Consider the following 13433-nt stretch of genomic DNA (forward strand, 5'->3'; position numbering starts at 1 on the left):
CATCTGAACTAATGTCCTGTCATTGGCCAACCAGATGCATGCAGGAAGCCCATGCGCAGGACATGAGCAAAACAGGACGCTTCCTCTCACGTGTCATCCCCACACCCCCGCAACGGGTATTGAAAGGCATGCTGCCTCTGATCCTGGAGGTAAAACATAGCCTAGAAAACCAATGTAGGAGGCAGCAGTTGACGAACTCAAACAATTATGTAATGGGCAGGGCACACAACTGCTCAGCGTATATTTTAATACACAAAACTGGGGTGAGAGAAGATTTTTTAAAATCTTTTATCACAACGCCATCAACAGCAAGGGAGAGGGACTTCTCAGTGATGGCCTCTCCGTTCTGGAACGCTCTCTCCCCAATGAGGTCCACCTGGCACCATTCTTTTTGAGACCACGGTGAGACTTTCTTCTACTCCCAGGCATTTGAAGGCGTATGATGGGGCTTCTCACCACCAGTTTTGTATATTATTATACGTTTAGCAGTTGTGTGCCCTGTGCATGACATACTTGGTAAAATATTTATTATTTATTTATTTATTACACTTTTAATAGCCGAAGCGCTCTGGGCAGTTCACAAAAATTAAAACCATAACAAGCATGATAAAACAACCAACAGTCTAAAAACACAAATACAAAATACAATCTAAAAAGCACCACCAGGATAAAACCACACAGCAGAAATTGACACGGGATTAAAATATGGAATTAAGACAGTAAAGTTTACATTTCAGTTCAATTAGGTGTTAAAATACTGAGAAAATAAAAAGGTCTCCAGCTGGCGACCGAAGGAGTACAGTGTAGGCGCCGGGCGAACCTCTCTGGGGAGCTCGTTCCACAGCCGGGGTGCCACAGCAGAGAAGGCCCTGTTCCTAGTAGCCACCCAGTAGCCAAAATAGAGGCAGCATGACCACCAAAAAACCATTCCTCAATGAAATGCACAGTAAGAGCACCGCATTTCCAAATCTGTCCAGGCCTAAGGCTACACCATCCAGAAACCCAACTTCAGCTGAGATTATAAACACCCCTCGGAGTCCCCGATATGCCCAGATCTGGCAAAAACGGAAGGTGGCAACTCCCAAAGAGCTCACCTCCAGATTCACATCAGGGTAAACAAGAAAGGAATTAAGCCCTGACGTGCAGGTGAACCGAGCAAACACCAGCTAATGGCTCTGTAACATTTCGTTTATTAAGGGATCACTCAACAGAGATATTTTTTAAAGGAGGGAAAAAAACAACAGGAAGTACAATCGTTTTTGTGAGGCGGCTTTGCACTAAAAGAAGAGGGGGAGGTTTTTTTTTAGCTCCCACCTATTGTGGGGGGAGAAGGAGGGGTGAGACATTCCGCTTTTGTCACTTATGTCATTGTTTTATTCAAAAAAAGAAGAACGCTGACCAGGTGGGGGGTGAAAAATTATGCCCCGAAGTACGCCCTTATTTTAGATCCTCTCAAATGCTGGGCTTTGCATGTGGACGGAGCTGCGCCGTTGCGCACCGGCGTTTCTGCGCCGCGAGCTTGCTCAAGAAACCTCAGGGGCTTAAGCCCTGCTTGGCTAAACTCTCGCCTGATTTTCCCAGAAAGATAAAAACGGAGGGTGAACACGGCAACCCTCCAGGGCAGTTGGGCTCAAGAGCTGGAGACGGACACCGTGGAGGAATGCAAGGCCACCCCTGCCGAATCAGGCCACTGGTCTATCTAGTCGGTGGGCAGAATCCAAAAACAGGAGGGGGGCTGAACTGCTCCCCACCGGGCCCTCCGGGGGCTGGGTGATGTCAGTGGGCATGGCCATAGACGCTGGTGCCAATTCCCCCGCCCACTTAGCCTTCTTCTGGGCTGGGCTTTGCACAGGGCATTTCATGCCCACGGGGGCAGCAGCTGCTCCTCACAACGTGGGCCAAGTCCCGAGCTGTCTGGATCTCCAGTGTTATCTCCAGTTTCAGTCAGAGGTAACACCGGGGACTCCACTGCACGCTGCTCCCCCTCCCGTGATAGGAGAATCCAATATCAGATCAGGGATCACAACGGAGATTCCTCTAGGGGGCTACCGAAGGAGGCTCTGCGGGCTGGATGTGGAACCTCCACAGGCCAGATGAGGCCCACGGGCCAAAGGTTGTGCATCCCTGAATTCCTCCGGCATCGTGTTGCCACCAATAACCAGCCAGGTGCCCTTGAAAAGCTGGCATATGGGGCATATTTATGTATTTATCTTGTTACATTTATATCCCACCTTTCCTTAAAAGAGCTGTACCTGAACCTCCTCCTCCATTTCATCCTCACAACAATCTTGTGAGGTAGCCTAGGCTGAGAGTCAGTGTCTGGCCTAAAGCCACCCCAGTGAGCTTCACAGCTGAGGGCGTGACTAGAACCCGGGTCTCCCCCGTTCCAATCCAACACTCTAACCACCACACCATATTGGCATAGGCAGGCGAGAGATGTACCCTGCTGTTCTTTCTTCCCAGTACCTGATAAAGACAGGTTTATTGCCTCTGGAGGTTCTCTTCTTAGCTCTGGCGGCTAATCGCCACCACTGATACACTGACCTTCCTCTGTGCATTCATCTAACCTCTTTTAAAAGCCTCTCATGTGGCAGAACACCACAACATCCTGTAGCAATGAGTTCCAGAGGTCAATTACATATTCCACAAAGAATGTCTTCCGTGGGCCTGTCCTGAGCACAACGGCCATCAATTTGGTCGATGACATCAAGCCTACTGTGATATTCATCAGCAAATTATTGTTGTTGTTGTTGCTGTCATTATCTATCTCTAAAAATTCTAAAGACTCACAGTTACAGCAGGGACTAAAACAAACGCAGAGTTAAAACAATTTTAAAGAGCTAAAAACAAATTAAAATGCCACGACCCAGTAACGCAAGTAAATTAAGAAGGCCCATCATATACCTTCAAATGCCTGGGAATAGAGGAAAGTCTTAACATGGTACCAAAAAGAATGGTGCCAGGTGGACCTCATTGGGGAGAGCGTTCCAAAACTGAGAGGCCATCACTGAGAAGTCCCTCCCCAATAACAACAACAACAATAATAATAAGTCGTCCTGTAGTCAAAGCTCTCAGAGTGAGATACAGAACAAACACAATAAAACCAATCACAAAAATATTTTTAAAGCATCTAGAATAATTTAAAAAGTAAATTTTAAAAGGAGAGATAAATATCAAAGCATAAGTAAAGCCCCCTTCAAATGGAGCTTTAACGGTATCATTCAAAGAAAAGCAAGCACCATCTGGAAACGGGAAGGGCCCGAGAGAATGAAGAAGTTCTTCGCCCGCTGCCGGAAGGTCATCAAAACAGACAGACCTCTCCATAGGGAGGGAGTTCCACAATTTGGGGGCCACCACTGAAAAGGCCGCTTCTATCACGCTTTTACAGAATGCCTTCTTTTCTCTAAAGTTCCACGGTTTCAATATGGGAGGAAGGTTGGCACGGGGCCGCGTGACCCCACCGCCTGCCCTATGAAAAGGATCAAAGAGCCAAGTGCGCCCTGATTCATAAGCATGGGGCGGGGGGGGGGAGAGAGAGAGAGAGAGAGAGAGAGAGAGAGAGAGAGAGAGAGAGAGAGAGAGAGAGAGAGAGAGAGATTGAGAGCCAAGAAGCTACTCCCTCAGCACAAGGCAGGACTGCTGCACAGGTCGCCCTTGGTAAGGTGAACCGGTTAATCACAAGGAGGAAGCAGGTATCAAGACAGAAGCTGCCCACACACAGCAAATGGCTCCAGTTGTCCTAAGCTACGCCTTGCAAGGCAAGGCAATCAACCAATCAATCAATCAATCAATCAATCTATTTCCACACCGGGTTCTGACTCGGGAGGAATTCCTTTCAGAGCCCTAAACAGTGACCTCTTGGCTTTTCTCGGGGCAGCGTTCGACACCCCAGGAAAAAGGGCCCCGGGATAGGACACTCACCTAAGACTGCTACTGCATCAATGGAATCCCGTGACGGCAATTACAAAGGCGGAGACCAATAAAGGCCAGGCTACGACGAAGGAAAAACCTGCTGGAGTCTGTTGCGTTCGTTCAAGGAAAGCGAAGGAGGAAAGTGTCTTCCTGCTTCTAGGAATATCGTACAGCCGTCTTCCCCAACTGGTGACCTCCAGATGTGCTGGACGGCAACTCCGGTAATTCCCAGCCCCACACATCCACAGAGCCCCCGATTCCGGGAGGGATGGGCACAAAACAGATCTCCGGATCGGTTGGACTTCAGCTCCCAGCCACCCTGACCACTGGCCCTGCTGGTAGGGGCTTCTGGGAGCTGGAAGCCCAAAGCATCTGGAGATCTACCTCCTCTGCCACCCCTGTTATACACTAAGAGCAAACTCATTCTCCAAGTACGGGTCCTTCTGTCGCCAAAATGGCATCATTCGCGCACGTGGGGAAAGCGTCAGCAGGCTTGGGGGAACTCAAAGATTTGCAGGAGTACAAAAAAAGGTAGAGTGGGGGAAAATAAATAAGGGGAGAAACATCAGAAGAGCCCTGATGCTGGGTCAGACGAAGGGTCCATCTAGTCCAGCACTCTGTTCACACAGTGGCCAACCAGCCGTCGGCCAGGGACCAGCAAAGCAGGACACGGTGCGACAGCACCCTCCTGCCCATGTTCCCCAGCAACTGGTGCACGCAGGCTTACTGCCTTCCCCACCCACCCCCTGCAAAACAGCCCAATGAGGACTGAGCATACTCAGTAGCTATAGAATGCTATTGGGGGGCAGGAGCAGGAGGATGGAATGGAGTATCCTAGAAAAGGGCCGCGAGGAACACTGAACAGGAGCACTCCGCTCCAACATTCTGTTGCAGTTCCCCGCTTGTGGTTTATTAATACTGATCTTGTACGTAACAGCTGAAAAATCCTTCACAATCAGGGCTCCGTGTATGCCGCAATTGTAGCCCACAAACAGATTTCAGCGTTCTGAGAAGCTCAGCTACCTAAAAGTCGCTAGTCCTAAAGGTGGCAGATGTGATTGCACATCTGGGCTTGGGTGCCAGCGCTGGATCTCCCCGCGAAGAGCAGGCTCAGAGTAAATGATGGAAACACATGATAAAAACGCAGTGTAGACACACATACATTATACACACGCAAACAGGTGGCAGAATTCAGTCTTTCCTTCTGCAGAAGTGCACATGCTGGGATCTTAGCCTTGCTTGTCCTGACAGAAATTTCTGTGTAGTAGCCAGGAAAGTCAGCATTTTTTCCCCCAACCAGGTTACAGGTGGAAAAAATGAGTCTGAAAAGACACGACTTGCCCAGAGGCCGCTCCACCAATGCTTCAGTTGTGGGGAATCAAACCTAGGTCTCTTCTAGTACACAGAACAGGTCTTCAAAATGGGTGGGTGGGGTGCATTTATAATAGGGACAATCTCTGTGTTTCTCCCCTGCCCCACATCTCTCCCTCTTTGTCCTCTGAAAGAAGCCTTCCCCCCCAAAAAAAAAGACAGAGAGAGGGGCAAGGTCCTGGAAACTGTGGCAACAGCGATGCCACTGGAACAACCCCCCCGGTTGAAGACCAAGATCCCTCCCGGTTCTTCCCCCGGTTGGTGGGGCTGCTCCTCCCCACTTTCGGAAGGAGATGCCTGGCCTGGCAGAAATCCACCCGGCCAAGTACAGGATGTTTAAAGGAGGAAAAAACGAAACACCCCAACCGGCACAAAATACCTATTTAATCAGGTAAATAATCTGTCCGTTTGTTTTAAAGAGAGAGGCTTAGATCTATTTATCCAACACACCTAAGAACTCTCCCTCACATTCTTTCTTTCTTTTATAAAATAATAACTCTCCCCCCCCTTCACAACGCACATATGCACACACACAGAGGGAAATCGGCAGAGGGAAAGAAACCCATGTTAGGAGATGGACGCAAATGCACAGACGCCATCCTGATCCCCCCCACCCTGGCTAAAAGGAGCAGCGGTCCAGATGTATGCCTGCTCCGCGTGGCAAGACAGCAGGGCTACAGGTTGAAGCATCTGCCAGTGGGGGGAGGGATGAAAGGTCCCAGGTGCTGCACTGGCCCTGCCCACCTGGGTTGGCCACCGGCTCTCCTTTGGACAGTGGCTGTGTTTCCTGGCTCCAGCTGGGTTGACTCTTGGCTCTGTTTCCTGGCTCTGACTCGACAGCTGTGTACAGCTCAGCCCCTGCCCCGCAAAAGAAGCCCTAACACCTGGGGGGGGAGGCAACCCGGTGCCCTCCAGATGTTTTGGACTACTGTCCTCATAAGCCTGAGCCACCATGGTCCAGGGGTCAGAGACAACAGAATGAAATTTAATAGGGATAAATGCCAAGTCCTACATCTAGGAGATAGGAACCAAATGCACAGTTACAAGATGGAGGATACGACAAACGAGAAGGATCTTGGAATTGTTGTAGATCACAAGCTGAATAGGAGCCAACAGTGCGATATGGCTGCAAGAAAGGCAAATGCTATTCTGGGCTGCATTAATAGAAGTATGGCTTCCAAATTGCGTGAAGTACTGGTTCCTCTTTATTCGGCCCTCATCTAGAGTATTACATCCAGTTCTGGGCTCCACAATTCAAGAAGGACGCAGAGAAGCTGGAGCGTGTTAAGAAGAGAGCAACCAGGACGATCAGGGGTCTGGAAACAAAGCCCTATGAAGAGAGACTGAAAGAACTGGGCATGTTTAGCCTGGAGAAGAGAAGATGGAGGGGAGACATGATAGCACTCTTCAAATACTTAAAAGGTTGTCACGCTGAGGAGGGCCAGGATCTCTTCTCGATCATCCCAGAGTGTAGGACACGGAATCACGGGCTGAAGTTACAGGAAACCAGATTCTGGCTGGACATCAGGAAAAACTTCCTGACTGTTAGAACAGTATGACAATGGAACCGGTTACCTAGGGAGGTGGTGGGCTCTCCCACACTAGAGGCCTTCAAGAGGCAGCTGGACAATCATCTGTCAGGGATGCTTTAAGGTAGATTCCTGCATTGAGCGGGGGGTTGGACTCGATGGCCTTAGAGGCCCCTTCCAACTCTACGATTTTAGGATTCTTTGATGAGAGATGTGGTCCAAAACATCTGGAGGGCACTGGGTTGCCTGGTGCTGCACCAACCTCTGCAAGCCATCTGGAAGGAAGGCTGAGATGGCCACCCCAGCTTGATTCGTGGCCCCCACCCCCCACCCCATCCCGACACCACCCCCACCCCCGAGGTGGGCCACCCCATGAAAAACTTCTCTCTATAGAGTACTGGATGCTTTTTAATTATTCAAGGCTTGCCAAGCGCTTGGAGACACAGATGAAAGGTGATCGGAGGAGTATGAATGATTCATCGATATTATTGTTATGGGGTACGGCAAATCCGGAGGCGCCACAGCAGAGGCAGTGAGGGCACTAGCCAGCGCTCCCCGAGGCGACCGGGTCCGGGCCTCGCTCCTGCTCACGCCAACCGGCCGCCACCAATCCTTCTGTACGCTGTATTTATTTAAAACTGTTAATGCACTGCCTCATTCCTGGGATTCCAGGCAAGTTGCAAAGCAAACAGAAGAAGTAATCGTGAAACTATCCAATAAAAACCCAACACTGCTTTCTTTTTATATATATAAAAAAATTAAATGCAAGGAAGGAAATCCTCTCGGAGTCCAGATTATTCATTAAAAGGGCCCGTGATCGGGAAGGATCTACACCGACTTGGGAACGTTGGCGGGGCTTTGCCTCGGCAGGTCTCCTTCGAGTCCGGAGAATGAGGTCCAATGCGAAGAAGGAAGGGAAGACTTGGCAGCAGGTTCCAGGGCTTTTAGGAGCAGAGCGTGTGAGCTGTGAGCAGCAAAAGGCCCCCTTTCCTGGGGACTGCACGCTTATGCAACGCTCCTGCATCAGCCTCCCCCTGCAACCTGGTGCCCTCCAAATGTTTTGGACTGATCAGCACAGCCACTGGTCAAGAATGCTAGGAGTTGTGGAGGCGTCATCCTAGACCATCAGGAAGCCAGGCAGGAAGCCAATCAGGGTTTCAGAAATGCACAGCAGGCTTGCGAAAGAGTCTATGAGTGGTTTTGCAAGCTGCGGGACAGACAAAGCTCTCGTTGGCCCATCTCGCATCCCTGTGACGCCGGGATACTGCCTGGCGAAGAGATGCACGGCTGGCAACAACAACACCACAAGGCTGTGATGGTGAAAGCTCCCCAACAAGTGTTTCTAAACTCACGCCTTCCTTGCACTATGTTGTGCAGAGCAGCCTTCTCCAACCCGGTGCCCTTCAGATGTTTTGGGCTGCGACTTCCATCATCCCTGGCTGGAGCTGATGAGAAAACTTCTGGGTGGGGCCAGGCTGGTGTAGAGGCGGCCAAACAGGACTCCGCCTTTGTGTAACGTGTGAAACGGCCATCACACCCCAGGTCGAGGGTGGGCCCACAACTCCCATCAGCTCTTGCCAGCATGATGGGGGATGATGGGCGTTGTAGGGCAAAACCTCAGGAGGGCCACACACCTCCTTGTCCCTTATCAGAGCTGGTTTCCCAGTCCTTTTTAATTTAATTTTAATTTGTTACATTTCTATCCCACCTTTTTTCCTCCAAGGAACCCAAGGTGGCATACATAATCCTCCTCCTCTCCATGTTATCCTCACAACAACCCTGTGAGGTAGGTTGGGCTAAGAGTATATGACTTTTGCAGAGGTGTCAGCCTCTGCAGGGGTGTTGTTGGGCAATTAAAAGGTTTATGGCCCAAATGTGCATATACTAATTTATATATCTATATATCTATATCTATATCTATAATTGTACAAATTCAGACATAATTTCTAGGATGTCATTAAATTTCACTGAAGGCAAAGCCAGCCAATTAATTTCACACCCAAGTCACCTCAAATAAAATTAATTCTTCAATAAATTTGCATCCTGTCGCAGATCACCCCAAACTAATGGAAAACGTCACTCTCCCTGAACATAGATGCCACGCAGGGGGAAGTTAGGGGTGTGTGTTCTGTTGAAGCATGTGGGAAGAGAGAGAGAGAGGGTTAATCCTGCCCTCCACAGCTGCAATCCCCCCTTGAAAGCTGCCCCACTGCATGACAATTAAGTTGGGGGACAGGGGGACGGACAGGACGGGCCTGCCATTGGCACCAACAGACATTCAGATCTAATGTACGCCGGATCTGTTTCACTTTGTGGTCTAGTTCACCCCCTGGGAAATTGATCCAGGGCCCCAGGAAATTGATCCAGGGCCCAGGCCACATGGGCCCAGGCCTAACGACGCCCTTGCCTCAAATTCCACCTTGAAAGAAGCTTGTTTCCACATATCTGGATACTGGGAACATCCACTTCTTTCTCTCCCTCCCTAGAAACCCATTAGGCAAACAGAGTTGCCCTATTTCAGCTCACTTCTTTTTGTTTATTTGATTTGTATTTCGTCAAGGGAGGCGCCTGGAGGCCTGGGCGTCAAGGCACAGCCGGCAACCCCGTGCACCCTTTTCCTTCAATTCCTCCTCTTTCCCTCCTTGATATGGTTTCAGTTGCTTCACTGGCAGCATGACACGGCACACGCCTGTTGCCAAAGCCCGGCGCGCTGAGTATCAGTGTACAGGGCTGGGTCCCCCTACAGCAAGCAGACTGGCAGGATTGCAGGATCCCGTGCACAGCGCCCTACCAAGCCTTCGCTACCGTCATTTAACCAGCCGGCCCTGCCCCAGCTCCCAACTGCTGAGATGGAGGGCAGCCTGCTTCTATTCATATGGCTGCAATGCCAATTTGGCGGCAAGGATTCCAGTTTGTAGCATAGCACAGTCCCGCCCAATACAGGAGGGATTTAGGGTCAGTCGCCAGGAGCACAGCCAAAGGCAAAGAGAGCCAGTGTGGTGCAGTGGTGAGAGTCTTGGACTGGGAATGAAGGGACCTGGGTTCAAATCTCCACTTGGCCACGAAGCCCACTGGGTGACTTTGGGCCGGGCACTGACTCTTAGCCTGATCTACCTCGCAGGGTTGCTGTGAGGATAAAAGGGAGAGGAGGAGGAGGAGGAGGAGGGTCATGTCCATGGCTTTGACTCCTTGGAGGAAAAGCGGGACAAAAAGGAAATAAACAAACAAATGGTAGGGAATGAATGGGGTGGAAAGGAACACCCACACATCCTGCAGCAATAGGTTGGTCCTATTTTAAATTAATGGCACTACATTATGAGTGCCCAGGCAGGAGGTTTCTTCAGTAATTAGATGATCTGGTTGACCTGATCCCTGCGGCACGTATGGTACCAAGGGCTCCCATGGCTCACAGACACGAGAAATGCAGACGGCTCTCCGGCTTGGCGGAGTTCAACGTTCCTCTTGCCCTCTGGACCAAGAAAGGGAGGGAGCAGCCTCCAGCATACGTTCCCCAGGGGAAGGAAGCAAAGAGCGTGCTGAAAACAAGAGATTTGCTCCACTGAAGTCCAGCTGAGACCAAAGTGTGGGCAGAGGCAGCTTCCGAGCAGGCAGAGCAGGGCCAATCAAAGCCGCTTCCCCCGGGCAGAGTGCCCCAGGGGCTGCCGAGCCTAAAACCGGAAACCTTCTGGTCTGTCCTCTCTGGCTTCTTGCAATGGGTCACTTGAGGATGCAGATCAAAATCAGCAAACTTGGTCTAAGCGCCAGAAAGACCTGGCCCACCCAGGCACCCTGTCGGTTCTTCTCAACCCGGTCGGCAGTGGTGTAGGGGTCAATTCTGAAGGGCAGGAATTTCCCCGCCCCCAAGGAGAGTCCAAAGACGCAAGCTGCAGCGTTGACACCTGTCAACAAAGCCACTTGAGCCACCTTCATCTCCACCAGGAGTAGGTCTTTTGGAGAGCCGCTCTGCACTGCAACAGGAATGCTGGGGAAATGCCTCCCACCTCCAACTACTCAGGGGATTGCAGCTCAGCTCCGAGGGAGCAGAGACGTCTGATATGGGGGTGGGGGTGGCAGATGACATCAGTGTCCCTGCTCATGAAAAAGTCCCGGGGCTTCCACCCTGCAAGCCCCGCTTCCGCTACACCACTCCTGCTAGGGCCGTCAAAGTATCTGGGCCGCTCCTGGCCTTTTGCTTGAGCAAATAGGTTTGTGCAGCACCGGCCTGACTTTTCGGCCCGCAAGGCTGGGCTCCCCTCCCAGATCGCTCTCTGGTTTTCCCTCGGTCCCCACTCCTGAGGAATCGTACCCCTTGCATTGCACTCTGCCAGCTCTCTGCAGGCTGACAGTGGCCCAGCAACGGGACACAGCCGCCCTGCAGCCCCTTACGCAGGAGTAAACAGACGCTCACCGCGGTTGTTCCGTTTTTGCGACCTTTCGGGGCGTATCAGCTTTTGTTTCGCTCCAGGCGCTTCCCCCAGCTCCTCCGACTGAGATCTTTCTCTTCATCGGAGGTGCTAGGGATGGAACTGCACCGCTACGCAGCAGTGGGGACGGCCTCATCCCAAAGCAAAAGGGGGGACTTCGGGCAGGGTGTTCGGCGGTTTGGGAAGGGGGCAAACCAAGGAGCAGCTGGATTGTCAAAGGAGAGAGATTCTTTACAGCAGCAAAAGGCAAGAAGAGGAGTGACGCGTGTCTCCGGGCAAAGGAACAGGTAGAATACATTATTTCAAAGCCTCTGGAAAGATTCTCCCCTCAGGTCTAGCCAAAGCAGACTGGAAACGTACGCCTGCAAAAGGGTCAGTGTGTGCACAAGTCCAAGCAGGCTCGGCGAGAGGGAGGCGCAGGGTGTCGCACCTCAGAGGAAACCGTGCCAAGCAGTCCCAAAACATGATGTCTCTCCAGCGCAGGAAGCGTGCATCGGATACCCAGCCTGCGCTGCACGGTGGCGGATTGGGGCTGCTGTCGGGTTGGCAGGGGCGGCAGAAGCTACGTAGGAAGCTACGTGCGCGACAGGGCAAGAGCGCAAGGACGGCTTGTGCTGGATCATAGACTCAGAGAATAGCAGAGCTGGAAGGGGCCTACAAGGCCATCCAGTCCAACCCCCTGCTCAGTGCAGTAATCCACCCTAAAGCATCCCTGACAGAGGGTTGTCCAGCTGCCTCTTGAAGGCCTCGAGTGTGAGAGAGCCCACCACCTCCCTAGGGAACTGGAGATCAGACCTACTAGGTCTATTTATGGCATCCAGAAATGTAATAAAATAAAACAGATACATAAAAAGCCCAGCCTTCCCCAGCCAGAAGGTTTGGAGAGCAACTCCCATTGGGCCCAATGGTTATGGGGGGTTGGCCCCATCTACAGAAGACATAGGGGGAGGCTGTGCCCCATCTCTTGCCACTGCTTGCATGCTAAGAGGGGGGCAGGAAGGGGGAGAGGCAGCTGCAGCCCAGGGGACGAGCAGCAGGGCCAGGAGTGAGCAGTGGGCCCCCGACTGGGGTTGGGACGTCAGCAGGTGCCCAACTCTGCCAAACCTCTGGCGCCAAGATGTGAATGGCAGTCAGCTCCACCAGTAGAAGAAACGGAAGAGCCAGGACGTCGAGGCAGGGCCACAGTCCCAACCAATGATCCGAGGAGAGGGGTGGGCAGGAGGTTGGGGGTGGGGTAAGGAGTGTGAGGCAGACGCAGCGATTGCATTACCGAAGGAGCCTGGCCTGGCACCGCCGCGCGATTGTCCCGGTAATCCTGTTAGCCCGCCATCTCCATTCTGAAAGAGCTTCATTTCTTTGTGAATATTTGTAAACTAGATATCTAATGGAAAATTATAGGAAAATTATAGTGAAATTCATGACGGAGAAATCCGATTAGCCCTAATTCAATTATGCCATCTTAGCCCACACTGCACATTTCCCCATTTTTTTCCCATAAATACCGATGCCAGGGGTCCGGGTAATCAAATAAAATTGAAAATCATCTTCCCATTAAATTCAATTAGCTGCAATTTCTAAAGCCTATCAGAGATTTTAATTACTAAATTATAAAATTCTCCAATGCTAAATTGAAACCCCCCAAAAAAGACACATCCTTGAGTTTCCACAACAATGGGGTGGGGAAAGAAGAAGAGAAAACGCACACCACACAACAAAAACCTTGAAAAATACCCTTCCGGTTCGTTAGCGTCTGTGCCAGAAAAGCAAACTGTGTCTGTCATGGGGTGAAAGGGCACATGGGAAACGGAGAACAGCAGGGTTGACACTGAAAAAGAAAACTAGGCGTGTCAAAGATGCCCGTCCCACTTCAAACCGATGCGTGATTTAAAAGAAACAAATCACTTAGGAGCTTACGAATCGCCCGCTTTTCCCCCCAATCGCTGTGGTGCTGCAGGGAGGGGTTGCAAATTAGAGGCAGAGGGGTGCAGGCCGGCCAAGTGCGGGTACAACACCACCGACTAGAATCTCTGTGTCTTGGGAGCCAGGCGGCCCCAAAGCGCCAATCCTTCCCCACTGCCTGCTTTATATATTCAAAGTCCTGAACCACTCAGGACCAGGATTAGCTAAACGCCTTCCCCTATATGCACAAAGCTGACCCCCGAGATCTTCCAAAGAGGCCTTCTTGTTCGCCCCGTGA

The sequence above is a fragment of the Elgaria multicarinata genome, chromosome 20 (genome assembly GCF_023053635.1).
Source record: "Elgaria multicarinata webbii isolate HBS135686 ecotype San Diego chromosome 20, rElgMul1.1.pri, whole genome shotgun sequence".
In the NCBI taxonomy this organism is placed as follows: Eukaryota; Metazoa; Chordata; class Lepidosauria; order Squamata; family Anguidae; genus Elgaria; species Elgaria multicarinata.